We start from the raw sequence: 24,876 nt of genomic DNA, 5'->3' as shown, positions 1-24,876 counted from the left end.
AGCACAGCCAGAAGGAGGCGTCCAGAAAGAAGGCGTTCTTCAAGCCCCCCCCCCCTCCAGGCAGCCTTGAAACTGAGCACAACAAACTGCGCCTCGGGGAGCTTCTTCTTTCCTCAGCTAGATGGACCGTCCCCTTCTTCACTCTCGCAGCTCCCTTGCCCACTTGCAGCAGCTGCTGCCAGAGAAAAAGGCTCCAGGGGTAACAGCCTCTGCTGGGCTGAACCTTCCCCTTGCCTCACGTCAAGCACCAGAAACTGTCCTCTGCACTCTGTTTTTCCCTTCTCCACCGCATCTACCACTGTCATCTCTGCATCGCCAAGCATGAAGCTAGCAGAATTGGTTCCAGGGAATACTGGAAGAGAAATAGGTAGCAGCACAAGTAGCCGCAGGTTGAACTTTCTGCTTCCGACTGCTAAAGTGAATCCGCAAACAAGCGAGTGCCACGCACGCTTCCTCTTGCAGCCTGGGCGATTCGCACAGCAGCCTGCTGCTCTGCCTTCGTTCTTATGCTCTTCGTAGCAGGTCGCGCTTTCGTTTAGCTGGAGACGAACAGTCGTCTGCTTCTCGCCCAGAGAGCACGGTGCTGGCAGCGAAAGCCTCCAGGCTGCTGCCTCTGCCCAAACACGCCTGGCCTCTGCACTTTCTCTCTCAGCGCTAGGTAGCAGCACATTCGGTCTGCGTGGTAGCCTGAATCTTAACGGAAAGCTTCTCAGCTAAGTCTCGCACAGAGAACAGTTTGAGGTCAACGAGCTTAGCCGGAGCTTACCCTCGACGCGTGGAAACCTGTATTTGCAGCACATCCTAGTGGTAGCCCTCTTTCCTTTCCAGCCTGCACAGCGCCGGCAGACGGCGGTGCTCTCTGCACCTGCCTTCTCCCTTGCAAGTACCAGCGCCAAGCTTACAGCCTTGCAGGGAGCGAAGAGGCGGATAGGCGTCTCGCCCAGAAGAAGGTGCCAGGACCAAAAGATGGTCTTCCTTTCTGCTGCTCCTTGCCCGAATTGTGGTGCTGTGTTGAAAGTCTTGCCCAGCGAAAAGCTACTCCAGCAAGTGTTTCTCTCCAAACGCATTTCGCTGAGCGAGAGCTACACGGACAGTTTGCACTCGGTGAAACAGCAAGAAAATGCTTGTCCGTCGAGCTGAAGGAAAATCCCTGCACAGCACACTGTGGCTGCGTGCAGTGTTCCCGCTGAAGAGCGGCAAAGCTCCAAGCCATGGCTGGGCTTCACTTCTGTCCAGAGCACAGAAGGCGAAGAACCAAGCAGCTGGGCACCGGGCTCATGTACTCAGGGGAGCCAATTTCAAATGTCCAGCCAAGAGCTGCTTCACAAGCACATGCAGCTGAGAATGCTCTGGCTGCTTCAGAAAGGAAGGCGCAGCCCTTGCACTCCTGGACACAAGCTGGCCAGCAGCACGTTCCTAAACCTTCCGTGCTGCAGAGTGCATGCAGCTGGAGCACAGCCAGAAGGAGGCGTCCAGAAAGAAGGCGTTCTTCAAGCCCCCCCCTCCTCCAGGCAGCCTTGAAACTGAGCACAACAAACTGCGCCTCGGGGAGCTTCTTCTTTCCTCAGCTAGATGGACCGTCCCCTTCTTCACTCTCGCAGCTCCCTTGCCCACTTGCAGCAGCTGCTGCCAAAGAAAAAGGCTCCAGGGGTAACAGCCTCTGCTGGGCTGAACCTTCCCCTTGCCTCACGTCAAGCACCAGAAACTGTCCTCTGCACTCTGTTTTTCCCTTCTCCACCGCATCTACCACTGTCATCTCTGCATCGCCAAGCATGAAGCTAGCAGAATTGGTTCCAGGGAATACTGGAAGAGAAATAGGTAGCAGCACAAGTAGCCGCAGGTTGAACTTTCTGCTTCCGACTGCTAAAGTGAATCCGCAAACAAGCGAGTGCCACGCACGCTTCCTCTTGCAGCCTGGGCGATTCGCACAGCAGCCTGCTGCTCTGCCTTCGTTCTTATGCTCTTCGTAGCAGGTCGCGCTTTCGTTTAGCTGGAGACGAACAGTCGTCTGCTTCTCGCCCAGAGAGCACGGTGCTGGCAGCGAAAGCCTCCAGGCTGCTGCCTCTGCCCAAACACGCCTGGCCTCTGCACTTTCTCTCTCAGCGCTAGGTAGCAGCACATTCGGTCTGCGTGGTAGCCTGAATCTTAACGGAAAGCTTCTCAGCTAAGTCTCGCACAGAGAACAGTTTGAGGTCAACGAGCTTAGCCGGAGCTTACCCTCGACGCGTGGAAACCTGTATTTGCAGCACATCCTAGTGGTAGCCCTCTTTCCTTTCCAGCCTGCACAGCGCCGGCAGACGGCGGTGCTCTCTGCACCTGCCTTCTCCCTTGCAAGTACCAGCGCCAAGCTTACAGCCTTGCAGGGAGCGAAGAGGCGGATAGGCGTCTCGCCCAGAAGAAGGTGCCAGGACCAAAAGATGGTCTTCCTTTCTGCTGCTCCTTGCCCGAATTGTGGTGCTGTGTTGAAAGTCTTGCCCAGCGAAAAGCTACTCCAGCAAGTGTTTCTCTCCAAACGCATTTCGCTGAGCGAGAGCTACACGGACAGTTTGCACTCGGTGAAACAGCAAGAAAATGCTTGTCCGTCGAGCTGAAGGAAAATCCCTGCACAGCACACTGTGGCTGCGTGCAGTGTTCCCGCTGAAGAGCGGCAAAGCTCCAAGCCATGGCTGGGCTTCACTTCTGTCCAGAGCACAGAAGGCGAAGAACCAAGCAGCTGGGCACCGGGCTCATGTACTCAGGGGAGCCAATTTCAAATGTCCAGCCAAGAGCTGCTTCACAAGCACATGCAGCTGAGAATGCTCTGGCTGCTTCAGAAAGGAAGGCGCAGCCCTTGCACTCCTGGACACAAGCTGGCCAGCAGCACGTTCCTAAACCTTCCGTGCTGCAGAGTGCATGCAGCTGGAGCACAGCCAGAAGGAGGCGTCCAGAAAGAAGGCGTTCTTCAAGCCCCCCCCCCCCTCCAGGCAGCCTTGAAACTGAGCACAACAAACTGCGCCTCGGGGAGCTTCTTCTTTCCTCAGCTAGATGGACCGTCCCCTTCTTCACTCTCGCAGCTCCCTTGCCCACTTGCAGCAGCTGCTGCCAAAGAAAAAGGCTCCAGGGGTAACAGGCTCTGCTGGGCTGAACCTTCCCCTTGCCTCACGTCAAGCACCAGAAACTGTCCTCTGCACTCTGTTTTTCCCTTCTCCACCGCATCTACCACTGTCATCTCTGCATCGCCAAGCATGAAGCTAGCAGAATTGGTTCCAGGGAATACTGGAAGAGAAATAGGTAGCAGCACAAGTAGCCGCAGGTTGAACTTTCTGCTTCCGACTGCTAAAGTGAATCCGCAAACAAGCGAGTGCCACGCACGCTTCCTCTTGCAGCCTGGGCGATTCGCACAGCAGCCTGCTGCTCTGCCTTCGTTCTTATGCTCTTCGTAGCAGGTCGCGCTTTCGTTTAGCTGGAGACGAACAGTCGTCTGCTTCTCGCCCAGAGAGCACGGTGCTGGCAGCGAAAGCCTCCAGGCTGCTGCCTCTGCCCAAACACGCCTGGCCTCTGCACTTTCTCTCTCAGCGCTAGGTAGCAGCACATTCGGTCTGCGTGGTAGCCTGAATCTTAACGGAAAGCTTCTCAGCTAAGTCTCGCACAGAGAACAGTTTGAGGTCAACGAGCTTAGCCGGAGCTTACCCTCGACGCGTGCAAACCTGTATTTGCAGCACATCCTAGTGGTAGCCCTCTTTCCTTTCCAGCCTGCACAGCGCCGGCAGACGGCGGTGCTCTCTGCACCTGCCTTCTCCCTTGCAAGTACCAGCGCCAAGCTTACAGCCTTGCAGGGAGCGAAGAGGCGGATAGGCGTCTCGCCCAGAAGAAGGTGCCAGGACCAAAAGATGGTCTTCCTTTCTGCTGCTCCTTGCCCGAATTGTGGTGCTGTGTTGAAAGTCTTGCCCAGCGAAAAGCTACTCCAGCAAGTGTTTCTCTCCAAACGCATTTCGCTGAGCGAGAGCTACACGGACAGTTTGCACTCGGTGAAACAGCAAGAAAATGCTTGTCCGTCGAGCTGAAGGAAAATCCCTGCACAGCACACTGTGGCTGCGTGCAGTGTTCACGCTGAAGAGCGGCAAAGCTCCAAGCCATGGCTGGGCTTCACTTCTGTCCAGAGCACAGAAGGCGAAGAACCAAGCAGCTGGGCACCGGGCTCATGTACTCAGGGGAGCCAATTTCAAATGTCCAGCCAAGAGCTGCTTCACAAGCACATGCAGCTGAGAATGCTCTGGCTGCTTCAGAAAGGAAGGCGCAGCCCTTGCACTCCTGGACACAAGCTGGCCAGCAGCACGTTCCTAAACCTTCCGTGCTGCAGAGTGCATGCAGCTGGAGCACAGCCAGAAGGAGGCGTCCAGAAAGAAGGCGTTCTTCAAGCCCCCCCCTCCTCCAGGCAGCCTTGAAACTGAGCACAACAAACTGCGCCTCGGGGAGCTTCTTCTTTCCTCAGCTAGATGGACCGTCCCCTTCTTCACTCTCGCAGCTCCCTTGCCCACTTGCAGCAGCTGCTGCCAAAGAAAAAGGCTCCAGGGGTAACAGGCTCTGCTGGGCTGAACCTTCCCCTTGCCTCACGTCAAGCACCAGAAACTGTCCTCTGCACTCTGTTTTTCCCTTCTCCACCGCATCTACCACTGTCATCTCTGCATCGCCAAGCATGAAGCTAGCAGAATTGGTTCCAGGGAATACTGGAAGAGAAATAGGTAGCAGCACAAGTAGCCGCAGGTTGAACTTTCTGCTTCCGACTGCTAAAGTGAATCCGCAAACAAGCGAGTGCCACGCACGCTTCCTCTTGCAGCCTGGGCGATTCGCACAGCAGCCTGCTGCTCTGCCTTCGTTCTTATGCTCTTCGTAGCAGGTCGCGCTTTCGTTTAGCTGGAGACGAACAGTCGTCTGCTTCTCGCCCAGAGAGCACGGTGCTGGCAGCGAAAGCCTCCAGGCTGCTGCCTCTGCCCAAACACGCCTGGCCTCTGCACTTTCTCTCTCAGCGCTAGGTAGCAGCACATTCGGTCTGCGTGGTAGCCTGAATCTTAACGGAAAGCTTCTCAGCTAAGTCTCGCACAGAGAACAGTTTGAGGTCAACGAGCTTAGCCGGAGCTTACCCTCGACGCGTGCAAACCTGTATTTGCAGCACATCCTAGTGGTAGCCCTCTTTCCTTTCCAGCCTGCACAGCGCCGGCAGACGGCGGTGCTCTCTGCACCTGCCTTCTCCCTTGCAAGTACCAGCGCCAAGCTTACAGCCTTGCAGGGAGCGAAGAGGCGGATAGGCGTGTCGCCCAGAAGAAGGTGCCAGGACCAAAAGATGGTCTTCCTTTCTCCTGCTCCTTGCCCGAATTGTGGTGCTGTGTTGAAAGTCTTGCCCAGCGAAAAGCTACTCCAGCAAGTGTTTCTCTCCAAACGCATTTCGCTGAGCGAGAGCTACACGGACAGTTTGCACTCGGTGAAACAGCAAGAAAATGCTTGTCCGTCGAGCTGAAGGAAAATCCCTGCACAGCACACTGTGGCTGCGTGCAGTGTTCACGCTGAAGAGCGGCAAAGCTCCAAGCCATGGCTGGGCTTCACTTCTGTCCAGAGCACAGAAGGCGAAGAACCAAGCAGCTGGGCACCGGGCTCATGTACTCAGGGGAGCCAATTTCAAATGTCCAGCCAAGAGCTGCTTCACAAGCACATGCAGCTGAGAATGCTCTGGCTGCTTCAGAAAGGAAGGCGCAGCCCTTGCACTCCTGGACACAAGCTGGCCAGCAGCACGTTCCTAAACCTTCCGTGCTGCAGAGTGCATGCAGCTGGAGCACAGCCAGAAGGAGGCGTCCAGAAAGAAGGCGTTCTTCAAGCCCCCCCCTCCTCCAGGCAGCCTTGAAACTGAGCACAACAAACTGCGCCTCGGGGAGCTTCTTCTTTCCTCAGCTAGATGGACCGTCCCCTTCTTCACTCTCGCAGCTCCCTTGCCCACTTGCAGCAGCTGCTGCCAAAGAAAAAGGCTCCAGGGGTAACAGCCTCTGCTGGGCTGAACCTTCCCCTTGCCTCACGTCAAGCACCAGAAACTGTCCTCTGCACTCTGTTTTTCCCTTCTCCACCGCATCTACCACTGTCATCTCTGCATCGCCAAGCATGAAGCTAGCAGAATTGGTTCCAGGGAATACTGGAAGAGAAATAGGTAGCAGCACAAGTAGCCGCAGGTTGAACTTTCTGCTTCCGACTGCTAAAGTGAATCCGCAAACAAGCGAGTGCCACGCACGCTTCCTCTTGCAGCCTGGGCGATTCGCACAGCAGCCTGCTGCTCTGCCTTCGTTCTTATGCTCTTCGTAGCAGGTCGCGCTCTCGTTTAGCTGGAGACGAACAGTCGTCTGCTTCTCGCCCAGAGAGCACGGTGCTGGCAGCGAAAGCCTCCAGGCTGCTGCCTCTGCCCAAACACGCCTGGCCTCTGCACTTTCTCTCTCAGCGCTAGGTAGCAGCACATTCGGTCTGCGTGGTAGCCTGAATCTTAACGGAAAGCTTCTCAGCTAAGTCTCGCACAGAGAACAGTTTGAGGTCAACGAGCTTAGCCGGAGCTTACCCTCGACGCGTGGAAACCTGTATTTGCAGCACATCCTAGTGGTAGCCCTCTTTCCTTTCCAGCCTGCACAGCGCCGGCAGACGGCGGTGCTCTCTGCACCTGCCTTCTCCCTTGCAAGTACCAGCGCCAAGCTTACAGCCTTGCAGGGAGCGAAGAGGCGGATAGGCGTGTCGCCCAGAAGAAGGTGCCAGGACCAAAAGATGGTCTTCCTTTCTGCTGCTCCTTGCCCGAATTGTGGTGCTGTGTTGAAAGTCTTGCCCAGCGAAAAGCTACTCCAGCAAGTGTTTCTCTCCAAACGCATTTCGCTGAGCGAGAGCTACACGGACAGTTTGCACTCGGTGAAACAGCAAGAAAATGCTTGTCCGTCGAGCTGAAGGAAAATCCCTGCACAGCACACTGTGGCTGCGTGCAGTGTTCACGCTGAAGAGCGGCAAAGCTCCAAGCCATGGCTGGGCTTCACTTCTGTCCAGAGCACAGAAGGCGAAGAACCAAGCAGCTGGGCACCGGGCTCATGTACTCAGGGGAGCCAATTTCAAATGTCCAGCCAAGAGCTGCTTCACAAGCACATGCAGCTGAGAATGCTCTGGCTGCTTCAGAAAGGAAGGCGCAGCCCTTGCACTCCTGGACACAAGCTGGCCAGCAGCACGTTCCTAAACCTTCCGTGCTGCAGAGTGCATGCAGCTGGAGCACAGCCAGAAGGAAGGCGTCCAGAAGAAGGCGTTCTTCAAGTCCCCCCCCCCTCCAGGCAGCCTTGAAACTGAGCACAACAAACTGCGCCTCGGGGAGCTTCTTCTTTCCTCAGCTAGATGGACCGTCCCCTTCTTCACTCTCGCAGCTCCCTTGCCCACTTGCAGCAGCTGCTGCCAGAGAAAAAGGCTCCAGGGGTAACAGCCTCTGCTGGGCTGAACCTTCCCCTTGCCTCACGTCAAGCACCAGAAACTGTCCTCTGCACTCTGTTTTTCCCTTCTCCACCGCATCTACCACTGTCATCTCTGCATCGCCAAGCATGAAGCTAGCAGAATTGGTTCCAGGGAATACTGGAAGAGAAATAGGTAGCAGCACAAGTAGCCGCAGGTTGAACTTTCTGCTTCCGACTGCTAAAGTGAATCCGCAAACAAGCGAGTGCCACGCACGCTTCCTCTTGCAGCCTGGGCGATTCGCACAGCAGCCTGCTGCTCTGCCTTCGTTCTTATGCTCTTCGTAGCAGGTCGCGCTTTCGTTTAGCTGGAGACGAACAGTCGTCTGCTTCTCGCCCAGAGAGCACGGTGCTGGCAGCGAAAGCCTCCAGGCTGCTGCCTCTGCCCAAACACGCCTGGCCTCTGCACTTTCTCTCTCAGCGCTAGGTAGCAGCACATTCGGTCTGCGTGGTAGCCTGAATCTTAACGAAAGCTTCTCAGCTAAGTCTCGCACAGAGAACAGTTTGAGGTCAACGAGCTTAGCCGGAGCTTACCCTCGACGCGTGGAAACCTGTATTTGCAGCACATCCTAGTGGTAGCCCTCTTTCCTTTCCAGCCTGCACAGCGCCGGCAGACGGCGGTGCTCTCTGCACCTGCCTTCTCCCCTTGCAAGTACCAGCGCCAAGCTTACAGCCTTGCAGGGAGCGAAGAGGCGGATAGGCGTCTCGCCCAGAAGAAGGTGCCAGGACCAAAAGATGGTCTTCCTTTCTGCTGCTCCTTGCCCGAATTGTGGTGCTGTGTTGAAAGTCTTGCCCAGCGAAAAGCTACTCCAGCAAGTGTTTCTCTCCAAACGCATTTCGCTGAGCGAGAGCTACACGGACAGTTTGCACTCGGTGAAACAGCAAGAAAATGCTTGTCCGTCGAGCTGAAGGAAAATCCCTGCACAGCACACTGTGGCTGCGTGCAGTGTTCCCGCTGAAGAGCGGCAAAGCTCCAAGCCATGGCTGGGCTTCACATCTGTCCAGAGCACAGAAGGCGAAGAACCAAGCAGCTGGGCACCGGGCTCATGTACTCAGGGGAGCCAATTTCAAATGTCCAGCCAAGAGCTGCTTCACAAGCACATGCAGCTGAGAATGCTCTGGCTGCTTCAGAAAGGAAGGCGCAGCCCTTGCACTCCTAGACACAAGCTGGCCAGCAGCACGTTCCTAAACCTTCCGTGCTGCAGAGTGCATGCAGCTGGAGCACAGCCAGAAGGAGGCGTCCAGAAAGAAGGCGTTCTTCAAGTCCCCCCCTCCTCCAGGCAGCCTTGAAACTGAGCACAACAAACTGCGCCTCGGGGAGCTTCTTCTTTCCTCAGCTAGATGGACCGTCCCCTTCTTCACTCTCGCAGCTCCCCTTGCCCACTTGCAGCAGCTGCTGCCAAAGAAAAAGGCTCCAGGGGTAACAGCCTCTTCTGGGCTGAACCTTCCCCTTGCCTCACGTCAAGCACCAGAAACTGTCCCTCTGCACTCTGTTTTTCCCTTCTCCACCGCATCTACCACTGTCATCTCTGCATCGCCAAGCATGAAGCTAGCAGAATTGGTTCCAGGGAATACTGGAAGAGAAATAGGTAGCAGCACAAGTAGCCGCAGGTTGAACTTTCTGCTTCCGACTGCTAAAGTGAATCCGCAAACAAGCGAGTGCCTCGCACGCTTCCTCTTGCAGCCTGGGCGATTCGCACAGCAGCCTGCTGCTCTGCCTTCGTTCTTATGCTCTTCGTAGCAGGTCGCGCTTTCGTTTAGCTGGAGACGAACAGTCGTCTGCTTCTCGCCCAGAGAGCACGGTGCTGGCAGCGAAAGCCTCCAGGCTGCTGCCTCTGCCCAAAACACGCCTGGCCTCTGCACTTTCTCTCTCAGCGCTAGGTAGCAGCACATTCGGTCTGCGTGGTAGCCTGAATCTTAACGGAAAGCTTCTCAGCTAAGTCTCGCACAGAGCGAACAGTTTGAGGGTCAACGAGCTAGCCGGAGCTTACCCTCGACGCGTGCAAACCTGTATTTGCAGCACATCCTAGTGGTAGCCCTCTTTCCTTCCTTTCCAGCCTGCACAGCGCCGGCAGACGGTGCTCTCTGCACCTGCCTTCTCCCTTGCAAGTACCAGCGCCAAGCTTACAGCCTTGCAGGGAGCGAAGGCGGATAGGCGTCTCGCCCAGAAGAAGGTGCCAGGACGACCAAAAGATGGTCTTCCTTTCTCCTGCTCCTTGCCCGAATTGTGGTGCTGTGTTGAAAGTCTTGCCCAGCGAAAAGCTACTCCAGCAAGTGTTTCTCTCCAAACGCATTTCGCTGAGCGAGAGCTACCCGGACAGTTTGCACTCGGTGAAACAGCAAGAAAATGCTTGTCCGTCGAGCTGAAGGAAAATCCCTGCACAGCACACTGTGGCTGCGTGCAGTGTTCCCGCTGAAGAGCGGCAAAGCTCCAAGCCATGGCTGGGCTTCACTTCTGTCCAGAGCACAGAAGGCGAAGAACCAAGCAGCTGGGCACCGGGCTCATGTACTCAGGGGAGCCAATTTCAAATGTCCAGCCAAGAGCTGCTTCACAAGCACATGCAGCTGAGAATGCTCTGGCTGCTTCAGAAAGGAAGGCGCAGCCCTTGCACTCCTGGACACAAGCTGGCCAGCAGCACGTTCCTAAACCTTCCGTGCTGCAGAGTGCATGCAGCTGGAGCACAGCCAGAAGGAGGCGTCCAGAAAGAAGGCGTTCTTCAAGCCCCCCCCCCCCTCCAGGCAGCCTTGAAACTGAGCACAACAAACTGCGCCTCGGGGAGCTTCTTCTTTCCTCAGCTAGATGGACCGTCCCCTTCTTCACTCTCGCAGCTCCCTTGCCCACTTGCAGCAGCTGCTGCCAAAGAAAAAGGCTCCAGGGGTAACAGCCTCTGCTGGGCTGAACCTTCCCCTTGCCTCACGTCAAGCACCAGAAACTGTCCTCTGCACTCTGTTTTTCCCTTCTCCACCGCATCTACCACTGTCATCTCTGCATCGCCAAGCATGAAGCTAGCAGAATTGGTTCCAGGGAATACTGGAAGAGAAATAGGTAGCAGCACAAGTAGCCGCAGGTTGAACTTTCTGCTTCCGACTGCTAAAGTGAATCCGCAAACAAGCGAGTGCCACGCACGCTTCCTCTTGCAGCCTGGGCGATTCGCACAGCAGCCTGCTGCTCTGCCTTCGTTCTTATGCTCTTCGTAGCAGGTCGCGCTTTCGTTTAGCTGGAGACGAACAGTCGTCTGCTTCTCGCCCAGAGAGCACGGTGCTGGCAGCGAAAGCCTCCAGGCTGCTGCCTCTGCCCAAACACGCCTGGCCTCTGCACTTTCTCTCTCAGCGCTAGGTAGCAGCACATTCGGTCTGCGTGGTAGCCTGAATCTTAACGGAAAGCTTCTCAGCTAAGTCTCGCACAGAGAACAGTTTGAGGTCAACGAGCTTAGCCGGAGCTTACCCTCGACGCGTGGAAACCTGTATTTGCAGCACATCCTAGTGGTAGCCCTCTTTCCTTTCCAGCCTGCACAGCGCCGGCAGACGGCGGTGCTCTCTGCACCTGCCTTCTCCCTTGCAAGTACCAGCGCCAAGCTTACAGCCTTGCAGGGAGCGAAGAGGCGGATAGGCGTCTCGCCCAGAAGAAGGTGCCAGGACCAAAAGATGGTCTTCCTTTCTCCTGCTCCTTGCCCGAATTGTGGTGCTGTGTTGAAAGTCTTGCCCAGCGAAAAGCTACTCCAGCAAGTGTTTCTCTCCAAACGCATTTCGCTGAGCGAGAGCTACACGGACAGTTTGCACTCGGTGAAACAGCAAGAAAATGCTTGTCCGTCGAGCTGAAGGAAAATCCCTGCACAGCACACTGTGGCTGCGTGCAGTGTTCACGCTGAAGAGCGGCAAAGCTCCAAGCCATGGCTGGGCTTCACTTCTGTCCAGAGCACAGAAGGCGAAGAACCAAGCAGCTGGGCACCGGGCTCATGTACTCAGGGGAGCCAATTTCAAATGTCCAGCCAAGAGCTGCTTCACAAGCACATGCAGCTGAGAATGCTCTGGCTGCTTCAGAAAGGAAGGCGCAGCCCTTGCACTCCTGGACACAAGCTGGCCAGCAGCACGTTCCTAAACCTTCCGTGCTGCAGAGTGCATGCAGCTGGAGCACAGCCAGAAGGAGGCGTCCAGAAAGAAGGCGTTCTTCAAGTCCCCCCCTCCTCCAGGCAGCCTTGAAACTGAGCACAACAAACTGCGCCTCGGGGAGCTTCTTCTTTCCTCAGCTAGATGGACCGTCCCCTTCTTCACTCTCGCAGCTCCCTTGCCCACTTGCAGCAGCTGCTGCCAAAGAAAAAGGCTCCAGGGGTAACAGCCTCTGCTGGGCTGAACCTTCCCCTTGCCTCACGTCAAGCACCAGAAACTGTCCTCTGCACTCTGTTTTTGCCTTCTCCACCGCATCTACCACTGTCATCTCTGCATCTCCAAGCATGAAGCTAGCAGAATTGGTTCCAGGGAATACTGGAAGAGAAATAGGTAGCAGCACAAGTAGCCGCAGGTTGAACTTTCTGCTTCCGACTGCTAAAGTGAATCCGCAAACAAGCGAGTGCCACGCACGCTTCCTCTTGCAGCCTGGGCGATTCGCACAGCAGCCTGCTGCTCTGCCTTCGTTCTTATGCTCTTCGTAGCAGGTCGCGCTTTCGTTTAGCTGGAGACGAACAGTCGTCTGCTTCTCGCCCAGAGAGCACGGTGCTGGCAGCGAAAGCCTCCAGGCTGCTGCCTCTGCCCAAAACACGCCTGGCCTCTGCACTTTCTCTCTCAGCGCTAGGTAGCAGCACATTCGGTCTGCGTGGTAGCCTGAATCTTAACGGAAAGCTTCTCAGCTAAGTCTCGCACAGAGAACAGTTTGAGGTCAACGAGCTTAGCCGGAGCTTACCCTCGACGCGTGCAAACCTGTATTTGCAGCACATCCTAGTGGTAGCCCTCTTTCCTTTCCAGCCTGCACAGCGCCGGCAGACGGCGGTGCTCTCTGCACCTGCCTTCTCCCTTGCAAGTACCAGCGCCAAGCTTACAGCCTTGCAGGGAGCGAAGAGGCGGATAGGCGTCTCGCCCAGAAGAAGGTGCCAGGACCAAAAGATGGTCTTCCTTTCTGCTGCTCCTTGCCCGAATTGTGGTGCTGTGTTGAAAGTCTTGCCCAGCGAAAAGCTACTCCAGCAAGTGTTTCTCTCCAAACGCATTTCGCTGAGCGAGAGCTACACGGACAGTTTGCACTCGGTGAAACAGCAAGAAAATGCTTGTCCGTCGAGCTGAAGGAAAATCCCTGCACAGCACACTGTGGCTGCGTGCAGTGTTCACGCTGAAGAGCGGCAAAGCTCCAAGCCATGGCTGGGCTTCACTTCTGTCCAGAGCACAGAAGGCGAAGAACCAAGCAGCTGGGCACCGGGCTCATGTACTCAGGGGAGCCAATTTCAAATGTCCAGCCAAGAGCTGCTTCACAAGCACATGCAGCTGAGAATGCTCTGGCTGCTTCAGAAAGGAAGGCGCAGCCCTTGCACTCCTGGACACAAGCTGGCCAGCAGCACGTTCCTAAACCTTCCGTGCTGCAGAGTGCATGCAGCTGGAGCACAGCCAGAAGGAGGCGTCCAGAAAGAAGGCGTTCTTCAAGTCCCCCCCTCCTCCAGGCAGCCTTGAAACTGAGCACAACAAACTGCGCCTCGGGGAGCTTCTTCTTTCCTCAGCTAGATGGACCGTCCCCTTCTTCACTCTCGCAGCTCCCTTGCCCACTTGCAGCAGCTGCTGCCAGAGAAAAAGGCTCCAGGGGTAACAGCCTCTGCTGGGCTGAACCTTCCCCTTGCCTCACGTCAAGCACCAGAAACTGTCCTCTGCACTCTGTTTTTCCCTTCTCCACCGCATCTACCACTGTCATCTCTGCATCGCCAAGCATGAAGCTAGCAGAATTGGTTCCAGGGAATACTGGAAGAGAAATAGGTAGCAGCACAAGTAGCCGCAGGTTGAACTTTCTGCTTCCGACTGCTAAAGTGAATCCGCAAACAAGCGAGTGCCACGCACGCTTCCTCTTGCAGCCTGGGCGATTCGCACAGCAGCCTGCTGCTCTGCCTTCGTTCTTATGCTCTTCGTAGCAGGTCGCGCTTTCGTTTAGCTGGAGACGAACAGTCGTCTGCTTCTCGCCCAGAGAGCACGGTGCTGGCAGCGAAAGCCTCCAGGCTGCTGCCTCTGCCCAAACACGCCTGGCCTCTGCACTTTCTCTCTCAGCGCTAGGTAGCAGCACATTCGGTCTGCGTGGTAGCCTGAATCTTAACGGAAAGCTTCTCAGCTAAGTCTCGCACAGAGAACAGTTTGAGGTCAACGAGCTTAGCCGGAGCTTACCCTCGACGCGTGCAAACCTGTATTTGCAGCACATCCTAGTGGTAGCCCTCTTTCCTTTCCAGCCTGCACAGCGCCGGCAGACGGCGGTGCTCTCTGCACCTGCCTTCTCCCTTGCAAGTACCAGCGCCAAGCTTACAGCCTTGCAGGGAGCGAAGAGGCGGATAGGCGTGTCGCCCAGAAGAAGGTGCCAGGACCAAAAGATGGTCTTCCTTTCTGCTGCTCCTTGCCCGAATTGTGGTGCTGTGTTGAAAGTCTTGCCCAGCGAAAAGCTACTCCAGCAAGTGTTTCTCTCCAAACGCATTTCGCTGAGCGAGAGCTACACGGACAGTTTGCACTCGGTGAAACAGCAAGAAAATGCTTGTCCGTCGAGCTGAAGGAAAATCCCTGCACAGCACACTGTGGCTGCGTGCAGTGTTCACGCTGAAGAGCGGCAAAGCTCCAAGCCATGGCTGGGCTTCACTTCTGTCCAGAGCACAGAAGGCGAAGAACCAAGCAGCTGGGCACCGGGCTCATGTACTCAGGGGAGCCAATTTCAAATGTCCAGCCAAGAGCTGCTTCACAAGCACATGCAGCTGAGAATGCTCTGGCTGCTTCAGAAAGGAAGGCGCAGCCCTTGCACTCCTGGACACAAGCTGGCCAGCAGCACGTTCCTAAACCTTCCGTGCTGCAGAGTGCATGCAGCTGGAGCACAGCCAGAAGGAGGCGTCCAGAAAGAAGGCGTTCTTCAAGTCCCCCCCTCCTCCAGGCAGCCTTGAAACTGAGCACAACAAACTGCGCCTCGGGGAGCTTCTTCTTTCCTCAGCTAGATGGACCGTCCCCTTCTTCACTCTCGCAGCTCCCTTGCCCACTTGCAGCAGCTGCTGCCAAAGAAAAAGGCTCCAGGGGTAACAGCCTCTGCTGGGCTGAACCTTCCCCTTGCCTCACGTCAAGCACCAGAAACTGTCCTCTGCACTCTGTTTTTCCCTTCTCCACCGCATCTACCACTGTCATCTCTGCATCGCCAAGCATGAAGCTAGCAGAATTGGTTCCAGGGAATACTGGAAGAGAAATAGGTAGCAGCACAAGTAGCCGCAGGTTGAACTTTCTGCTTCCGACTGCTAAAGTGAATCCGCAAACAAGCGAGTGCCACGCACGCTTCCTCTTGCAGCCTGGGCGATTCGCACAGCAGCCTGCTGCTCTGCCTTCGTTCTTATGCTCTTCGTAGCAGGTCGCGCTTTCGTTTAGCTGGAGACGAACAGTCGTCTGCTTCTCGCCCAGAGAGCACGGTGCTGGCAGCGAAAGCCTCCAGGCTGCTGCCTCTGCCCAAACACGCCTGGCCTCTGCACTTTCTCTCTCAGCGCTAGGTAGCAGCACATTCGGTCTGCGTGGTAGCCTGAATCTTAACGGAAAGCTTCTCAGCTAAGTCTCGCACAGAGAACAGGTTGAGGTCAACGAGCTTAGCCGGAGCTTACCCTCGACGCGTGCAAACCTGTATTTGCAGCACATCCTAGTGGTAGCCCTCTTTCCTTTCCAGCCTGCACAGCGCCGGCAGACGGCGGTGCTCTCTGCACCTGCCTTCTCCCTTGCAAGTACCAGCGCCAAGCTTACAGCCTTGCAGGGAGCGAAGAGGCGGATAGGCGTGTCGCCCAGAAGAAGGTGCCAGGACCAAAAGATGGTCTTCCTTTCTGCTGCTCCTTGCCCGAATTGTGGTGCTGTGTTGAAAGTCTTGCCCAGCGAAAAGCTACTCCAGCAAGTGTTTCTCTCCAAACGCATTTCGCTGAGCGAGAGCTACACGGACAGTTTGCACTCGGTGAAACAGCAAGAAAATGCTTGTCCGTCGAGCTGAAGGAAAATCCCTGCACAGCACACTGTGGCTGCGTGCAGTGTTCACGCTGAAGAGCGGCAAAGCTCCAAGCCATGGCTGGGCTTCACTTCTGTCCAGAGCACAGAAGGCGAAGAACCAAGCAGCTGGGCACCGGGCTCATGTACTCAGGGGAGCCAATTTCAAATGTCCAGCCAAGAGCTGCTTCACAAGCACATGCAGCTGAGAATGCTCTGGCTGCTTCAGAAAGGAAGGCGCAGCCCTTGCACTCCTGGACACAAGCTGGCCAGCAGCACGTTCCTAAACCTTCCGTGCTGCAGAGTGCATGCAGCTGGAGCACAGCCAGAAGGAGGCGTCCAGAAAGAAGGCGTTCTTCAAGCCCCCCCCTCCTCCAGGCAGCCTTGAAACTGAGCACAACAAACTGCGCCTCGGGGAGCTTCTTCTTTCCTCAGCTAGATGGACCGTCCCCTTCTTCACTCTCGCAGCTCCCTTGCCCACTTGCAGCAGCTGCTGCCAAAGAAAAAGGCTCCAGAAGTCAAAGCCTCTGCTGGGCTGAACCTTCCCCTTGCCTCACGTCAAGCACCAGAAACTGTCCTCTGCACTCTGTTTTTCCCTTCTCCACCGCATCTACCACTGTCATCTCTGCATCGCCAAGCATGAAGCTAGCAGAATTGGTTCCAGGGAATACTGGAAGAGAAATAGGTAGCAGCACAAGTAGCCGCAGGTTGAACTTTCTGCTTCCGACTGCTAAAGTGAATCCGCAAACAAGCGAGTGCCACGCACGCTTCCTCTTGCAGCCTGGGCGATTCGCACAGCAGCCTGCTGCTCTGCCTTCGTTCTTATGCTCTTCGTAGCAGGTCGCGCTTTCGTTTAGCTGGAGACGAACAGTCGTCTGCTTCTCGCCCAGAGAGCACGGTGCTGGCAGCGAAAGCCTCCAGGCTGCTGCCTCTGCCCAAACACGCCTGGCCTCTGCACTTTCTCTCTCAGCGCTAGGTAGCAGCACATTCGGTCTGCGTGGTAGCCTGAATCTTAACGGAAAGCTTCTCAGCTAAGTCTCGCACAGAGAACAGTTTGAGGTCAACGAGCTTAGCCGGAGCTTACCCTCGACGCGTGCAAACCTGTATTTGCAGCACATCCTAGTGGTAGCCCTCTTTCCTTTCCAGCCTGCACAGCGCCGGCAGACGGCGGTGCTCTCTGCACCTGCCTTCTCCCTTGCAAGTACCAGCGCCAAGCTTACAGCCTTGCAGGGAGCGAAGAGGCGGATAGGCGTCTCGCCCAGAAGAAGGTGCCAGGACCAAAAGATGGTCTTCCTTTCTCCTGCTCCTTGCCCGAATTGTGGTGCTGTGTTGAAAGTCTTGCCCAGCGAAAAGCTACTCCAGCAAGTGTTTCTCTCCAAACGCATTTCGCTGAGCGAGAGCTACACGGACAGTTTGCACTCGGTGAAACAGCAAGAAAATGCTTGTCCGTCGAGCTGAAGGAAAATCCCTGCACAGCACACTGTGGCTGCGTGCAGTGTTCACGCTGAAGAGCGGCAAAGCTCCAAGCCATGGCTGGGCTTCACTTCTGTCCAGAGCACAGAAGGCGAAGAACCAAGCAGCTGGGCACCGGGCTCATGTACTCAGGGGAGCCAATTTCAAATGTCCAGCCAAGAGCTGCTTCACAAGCACATGCAGCTGAGAATGCTCTGGCTGCTTCAGAAAGGAAGGCGCAGCCCTTGCACTCCTGGACACAAGCTGGCCAGCAGCACGTTCCTAAACCTTCCGTGCTGCAGAGTGCATGCAGCTGGAGCACAGCCAGAAGGAGGCGTCCAGAAAGAAGGCGTTCTTCAAGTCCCCCCCTCCTCCAGGCAGCCTTGAAACTGAGCACAACAAACTGCGCCTCGGGGAGCTTCTTCTTTCCTCAGCTAGATGGACCGTCCCCTTCTTCACTCTCGCAGCTCCCTTGCCCACTTGCAGCAGCTGCTGCCAAAGAAAAAGGCTCCAGGGGTAACAGCCTCTGCTGGGCTGAACCTTCCCCTTGCCTCACGTCAAGCACCAGAAACTGTCCTCTGCACTCTGTTTTTCCCTTCTCCACCGCATCTACCACTGTCATCTCTGCATCGCCAAGCATGAAGCTAGCAGAATTGGTTCCAGGGAATACTGGAAGAGAAATAGGTAGCAGCACAAGTAGCCGCAGGTTGAACTTTCTGCTTCCGACTGCTAAAGTGAATCCGCAAACAAGCGAGTGCCACGCACGCTTCCTCTTGCAGCCTGGGCGATTCGCACAGCAGCCTGCTGCTCTGCCTTCGTTCTTATGCTCTTCGTAGCAGGTCGCGCTTTCGTTTAGCTGGAGACGAACAGTCGTCTGCTTCTCGCCCAGAGAGCACGGTGCTGGCAGCGAAAGCCTCCAGGCTGCTGCCTCTGCCCAAACACGCCTGGCCTCTGCACTTTCTCTCTCAGCGCTAGGTAGCAGCATATTCGGTCTGCGTGGTAGCCTGAATCTTAACGGAAAGCTTCTCAGCTAAGTCTCGCACAGAGAACAGTTTGAGGTCAACGAGCTTAGCCGGAGCTTACCCTCGACGCGTGGAAACCTGTATTTGCAGCACATCCTAGTGGTAGCCCTCTTTCCTTTCCAGCCTGCACAGCGCCGGCAGACGGCGGTGCTCTCTGCACCTGCCTTCTCCCTTGCAAGTACCAGCGCCAAGCTTACAGCCTTGCAGGGAGCGAAGAGGCGGATAGGCGTCTCGCCCAGAAGAAGGTGCCAGGACCAAAAGATGGTCTTCCTTTCTCCTGCTCCTTGCCCGAATTGTGGGGCTGTGTTGAAAGTCTTGCCCAGCGAAAAGCTACTCCAGCAAGTGTTTCTCTCCAAACGCATTTCGCTGAGCGAGAGCTACACGGACAGTTTGCACTCGGTGAAACAGCAAGAAAATGCTTGTCCGTCGAGCTGAAGGAAAATCCCTGCACAGCACACTGTGGCTGCGTGCAGTGTTCCCGCTGAAGAGCGGCAAAGCTCCAAGCCATGGCTGGGCTTCACTTCTGTCCAGAGCACAGAAGGCGAAGAACCAAGCAGCTGGGCACCGGGCTCATGTACTCAGGGGAGCCAATTTCAAATGTCCAGCCAAGAGCTGCTTCACAAGCACATGCAGCTGAGAATGCTCTGGCTGCTTCAGAAAGGAAGGCGCAGCCCTTGCACTCCTGGACACAAGCTGGCCAGCAGCACGTTCCTAAACCTTCCGTGCTGCAGAGTGCATGCAGCTGGAGCACAGCCAGAAGGAGGCGTCCAGAAAGAAGGCGTTCTTCAAGTCCCCCCCTCCTCCAGGCAGCCTTGAAACTGAGCACAACAAACTGCGCCTCGGGGAGCTTCTTCTTTCCTCAGCTAGATGGACCGTCCCCTTCTTCACTCTCGCAGCTCCCTTGCCCACTTGCAGCAGCTGCTGCCAAAGAAAAAGGCTCCAGGGGTAACAGCCTCTGCTGGGCTGAACCTTCCCCTTGCCTCACGTCAAGCACCAGAAACTGTCCTCTGCACTCTGTTTTTCCCTTCTCCACCGCATCTACCACTGTCATCTCTGCATCGCCAAGCATGAAGCTAGCAGAATTGGTTCCAGGGAATACTGGAAGAGAAATAGGTAGCAGCACAAGTAGCCGCAGGTTGAACTTTCTGCTTCCGACTGCTAAAGTGAATCCGCAAACAAGCGAGTGCCACGCACGCTTCCTCTTGCAGCCTGGGCGATTCGCACAGCAGCCTGCTGCTCTGCCTTCGTTCTTATGCTCTTCGTAGCAGGTCGCGCTTTCGTTTAGCTGGAGACGAACAGTCGTCTGCTTCTCGCCCAGAGAGCACGGTGCTGGCAGCGAAAGCCTCCAGGCTGCTGCCTCTGCCCAAACACGCCTGGCCTCTGCACTTTCTCTCTCAGCGCTAGGTAGCAGCATATTCGGTCTGCGTGGTAGCCTGAATCTTAACGGAAAGCTTCTCAGCTAAGTCTCGCACAGAGAACAGTTTGAGGTCAACGAGCTTAGCCGGAGCTTACCCTCGACGCGTGCAAACCTGTATTTGCAGCACATCCTAGTGGTAGCCCTCTTTCCTTTCCAGCCTGCACAGCGCCGGCAGACGGCGGTGCTCTCTGCACCTGCCTTCTCCCTTGCAAGTACCAGCGCCAAGCTTACAGCCTTGCAGGGAGCGAAGAGGCGGATAGGCGTGTCGCCCAGAAGAAGGTGCCAGGACCAAAAGATGGTCTTCCTTTCTCCTGCTCCTTGCCCGAATTGTGGTGCTGTGTTGAAAGTCTTGCCCAGCGAAAAGCTACTCCAGCAAGTGTTTCTCTCCAAACGCATTTCGCTGAGCGAGAGCTACACGGACAGTTTGCACTCGGTGAAACAGCAAGAAAATGCTTGTCCGTCGAGCTGAAGGAAAATCCCTGCACAGCACACTGTGGCTGCGTGCAGTGTTCACGCTGAAGAGCGGCAAAGCTCCAAGCCATGGCTGGGCTTCACTTCTGTCCAGAGCACAGAAGGCGAAGAACCAAGCAGCTGGGCACCGGGCTCATGTACTCAGGGGAGCCAATTTCAAATGTCCAGCCAAGAGCTGCTTCACAAGCACATGCAGCTGAGAATGCTCTGGCTGCTTCAGAAAGGAAGGCGCAGCCCTTGCACTCCTGGACACAAGCTGGCCAGCAGCAGGTTCCTAAACCTTCCGTGCTGCAGAGTGCATGCAGCTGGAGCACAGCCAGAAGGAGGCGTCCAGAAAGAAGGCGTTCTTCAAGCCCCCCCCTCCTCCAGGCAGCCTTGAAACTGAGCACAACAAACTGCGCCTCGGGGAGCTTCTTCTTTCCTCAGCTAGATGGACCGTCCCCTTCTTCACTCTCGCAGCTCCCTTGCCCACTTGCAGCAGCTGCTGCCAAAGAAAAAGGCTCCAGAAGTCAAAGCCTCTGCTGGGCTGAACCTTCCCCTTGCCTCACGTCAAGCACCAGAAACTGTCCTCTGCACTCTGTTTTTCCCTTCTCCACCGCATCTACCACTGTCATCTCTGCATCTCCAAGCATGAAGCTAGCAGAATTGGTTCCAGGGAATACTGGAAGAGAAATAGGTAGCAGCACAAGTAGCCGCAGGTTGAACTTTCTGCTTCCGACTGCTAAAGTGAATCCGCAAACAAGCGAGTGCCACGCACGCTTCCTCTTGCAGCCTGGGCGATTCGCACAGCAGCCTGCTGCTCTGCCTTCGTTCTTATGCTCTTCGTAGCAGGTCGCGCTTTCGTTTAGCTGGAGACGAACAGTCGTCTGCTTCTCGCCCAGAGAGCACGGTGCTGGCAGCGAAAGCCTCCAGGCTGCTGCCTCTGCCCAAACACGCCTGGCCTCTGCACTTTCTCTCTCAGCGCTAGGTAGCAGCACATTCGGTCTGCGTGGTAGCCTGAATCTTAACGGAAAGCTTCTCAGCTAAGTCTCGCACAGAGAACAGTTTGAGGTCAACGAGCTTACGCGGAGCTTACCCTCGACGCGTGGAAACCTGTATTTGCAGCACATCCTAGTGGTAGCCCTCTTTCCTTTCCAGCCTGCACAGCGCCGGCAGACGGCGGTGCTCTCTGCACCTGCCTTCTCCCTTGCAAGTACCAGCGCCAAGCTTACAGCCTTGCAGGGAGCGAAGAGGCGGATAGGCGTGTCGCCCAGAAGAAGGTGCCAGGACCAAAAGATGGTCTTCCTTTCTCCTGCTCCTTGCCCGAATTGTGGTGCTGTGTTGAAAGTCTTGCCCAGCGAAAAGCTACTCCAGCAAGTGTTTCTCTCCAAACGCATTTCGCTGAGCGAGAGCTACACGGACAGTTTGCACTCGGTGAAACAGCAAGAAAATGCTTGTCCGTCGAGCTGAAGGAAAATCCCTGCACAGCACACTGTGGCTGCGTGCAGTGTTCCCGCTGAAGAGCGGCAAAGCTCCAAGCCATGGCTGGGCTTCACTTCTGTCCAGAGCACAGAAGGCGAAGAACCAAGCAGCTGGGCACCGGGCTCATGTACTCAGGGGAGCCAATTTCAAATGTCCAGCCAAGAGCTGCTTCACAAGCACATGCAGCTGAGAATGCTCTGGCTGCTTCAGAAAGGAAGGCGCAGCCCTTGCACTCCTGGACACAAGCTGGCCAGCAGCACGTTCCTAAACCTTCCGTGCTGCAGAGTGCATGCAGCTGGAGCACAGCCAGAAGGAGGCGTCCAGAAAGAAGGCGTTCTTCAAGTCCCCCCCTCCTCCAGGCAGCCTTGAAACTGAGCACAACAAACTGCGCCTCGGGGAGCTTCTTCTTTCCTCAGCTAGATGGACCGTCCCCTTCTTCACTCTCGCAGCTCCCTTGCCCACTTGCAGCAGCTGCTGCCAAAGAAAAAGGCTCCAGAAGTCAAAGCCTCTGCTGGGCTGAACCTTCCCCTTGCCTCACGTCAAGCACCAGAAACTGTCCTCTGCACTCTGTTTTTCCCTTCTCCACCGCATCTACCACTGTCATCTCTGCATCTCCAAGCATGAAGCTAGCAGAATTGGTTCCAGGGAATACTGGAAGAGAAATAGGTAGCAGCACAAGTAGCCGCAGGTTGAACTTTCTGCTTCCGACTGCTAAAGTGAATCCGCAAACAAGCGAGTGCCACGCACGCTTCCTCTTGCAGCCTGGGCGATTCGCACAGCAGCCTGCTGCTCTGCCTTCGTTCTTATGCTCTTCGTAGCAGGTCGCGCTTTCGTTTAGCTGGAGACGAACAGTCGTCTGCTTCTCGCCCAGAGAGCACGGTGCTGGCAGCGAAAGCCTCCAGGCTGCTGCCTCTGCCCAAACACGCCTGGCCTCTGCACTTTCTCTCTCAGCGCTAGGTAGCAGCACATTCGGTCTGCGTGGTAGCCTGAATCTTAACGGAAAGCTTCTCAGCTAAGTCTCGCACAGAGAACAGTTTGAGGTCAACGAGCTTAGCCGGAGCTTACCCTCGACGCGTGCAAACCTGTATTTGCAGCACATCCTAGTGGTAGCCCTCTTTCCTTTCCAGCCTGCACAGCGCCGGCAGACGGCGGTGCTCTCTGCACCTGCCTTCTCCCTTGCAAGTACCAGCGCCAAGCTTACAGCCTTGCAGGGAGCGAAGAGGCGGATAGGCGTCTCGCCCAGAAGAAGGTGCCAGGACCAAAAGATGGTCTTCCTTTCTCCTGCTCCTTGCCCGAATTGTGGTGCTGTGTTGAAAGTCTTGCCCAGCGAAAAGCTACTCCAGCAAGTGTTTCTCTCCAAACGCATTTCGCTGAGCGAGAGCTACACGGACAGTTTGCACTCGGTGAAACAGCAAGAAAATGCTTGTCCGTCGAGCTGAAGGAAAATCCCTGCACAGCACACTGTGGCTGCGTGCAGTGTTCCCGCTGAAGAGCGGCAAAGCTCCAAGCCATGGCTGGGCTTCACTTCTGTCCAGAGCACAGAAGGCGAAGAACCAAGCAGCTGGGCACCGGGCTCATGTACTCAGGGGAGCCAATTTCAAATGTCCAGCCAAGAGCTGCTTCACAAGCACATGCAGCTGAGAATGCTCTGGCTGCTTCAGAAAGGAAGGCGCAGCCCTTGCACTCCTGGACACAAGCTGGCCAGCAGCACGTTCCTAAACCTTCCGTGCTGCAGAGTGCATGCAGCTGGAGCACAGCCAGAAGGAGGCGTCCAGAAAGAAGGCGTTCTTCAAGTCCCCCCCTCCTCCAGGCAGCCTTGAAACTGAGCACAACAAACTGCGCCTCGGGGAGCTTCTTCTTTCCTCAGCTAGATGGACCGTCCCCTTCTTCACTCTCGCAGCTCCCTTGCCCACTTGCAGCAGCTGCTGCCAAAGAAAAAGGCTCCAGGGGTAACAGCCTCTGCTGGGCTGAACCTTCCCCTTGCCTCACGTCAAGCACCAGAAACTGTCCTCTGCACTCTGTTTTTCCCTTCTCCACCGCATCTACCACTGTCATCTCTGCATCGCCAAGCATGAAGCTAGCAGAATTGGTTCCAGGGAATACTGGAAGAGAAATAGGTAGCAGCACAAGTAGCCGCAGGTTGAACTTTCTGCTTCCGACTGCTAAAGTGAATCCGCAAACAAGCGAGTGCCACGCACGCTTCCTCTTGCAGCCTGGGCGATTCGCACAGCAGCCTGCTGCTCTGCCTTCGTTCTTATGCTCTTCGTAGCAGGTCGCGCTTTCGTTTAGCTGGAGACGAACAGTCGTCTGCTTCTCGCCCAGAGAGCACGGTGCTGGCAGCGAAAGCCTCCAGGCTGCTGCCTCTGCCCAAACACGCCTGGCCTCTGCACTTTCTCTCTCAGCGCTAGGTAGCAGCACATTCGGTCTGCGTGGTAGCCTGAATCTTAACGGAAAGCTTCTCAGCTAAGTCTCGCACAGAGAACAGTTTGAGGTCAACGAGCTTAGCCGGAGCTTACCCTCGACGCGTGGAAACCTGTATTTGCAGCACATCCTAGTGGTAGCCCTCTTTCCTTTCCAGCCTGCACAGCGCCGGCAGACGGCGGTGCTCTCTGCACCTGCCTTCTCCCTTGCAAGTACCAGCGCCAAGCTTACAGCCTTGCAGGGAGCGAAGAGGCGGATAGGCGTCTCGCCCAGAAGAAGGTGCCAGGACCAAAAGATGGTCTTCCTTTCTGCTGCTCCTTGCCCGAATTGTGGTGCTGTGTTGAAAGTCTTGCCCAGCGAAAAGCTACTCCAGCAAGTGTTTCTCTCCAAACGCATTTCGCTGAGCGAGAGCTACACGGACAGTTTGCACTCGGTGAAACAGCAAGAAAATGCTTGTCCGTCGAGCTGAAGGAAAATCCCTGCACAGCACACTGTGGCTGCGTGCAGTGTTCCCGCTGAAGAGCGGCAAAGCTCCAAGCCATGGCTGGGCTTCACTTCTGTCCAGAGCACAGAAGGCGAAGAACCAAGCAGCTGGGCACCGGGCTCATGTACTCAGGGGAGCCAATTTCAAATGTCCAGCCAAGAGCTGCTTCACAAGCACATGCAGCTGAGAATGCTCTGGCTGCTTCAGAAAGGAAGGCGCAGCCCTTGCACTCCTGGACACAAGCTGGCCAGCAGCACGTTCCTAAACCTTCCGTGCTGCAGAGTGCATGCAGCTGGAGCACAGCCAGAAGGAGGCGTCCAGAAAGAAGGCGTTCTTCAAGTCCCCCCCTCCTCCAGGCAGCCTTGAAACTGAGCACAACAAACTGCGCCTCGGGGAGCTTCTTCTTTCCTCAGCTAGATGGACCGTCCCCTTCTTCACTCTCGCAGCTCCCTTGCCCACTTGCAGCAGCTGCTGCCAAAGAAAAAGGCTCCAGGG

The sequence above is a fragment of the Corvus hawaiiensis genome, chromosome 4 (genome assembly GCF_020740725.1).
Source record: "Corvus hawaiiensis isolate bCorHaw1 chromosome 4, bCorHaw1.pri.cur, whole genome shotgun sequence".
Lineage (NCBI taxonomy): Eukaryota > Metazoa > Chordata > Aves > Passeriformes > Corvidae > Corvus > Corvus hawaiiensis.
Note: the sequence above shows the minus strand (reverse complement) of the source record.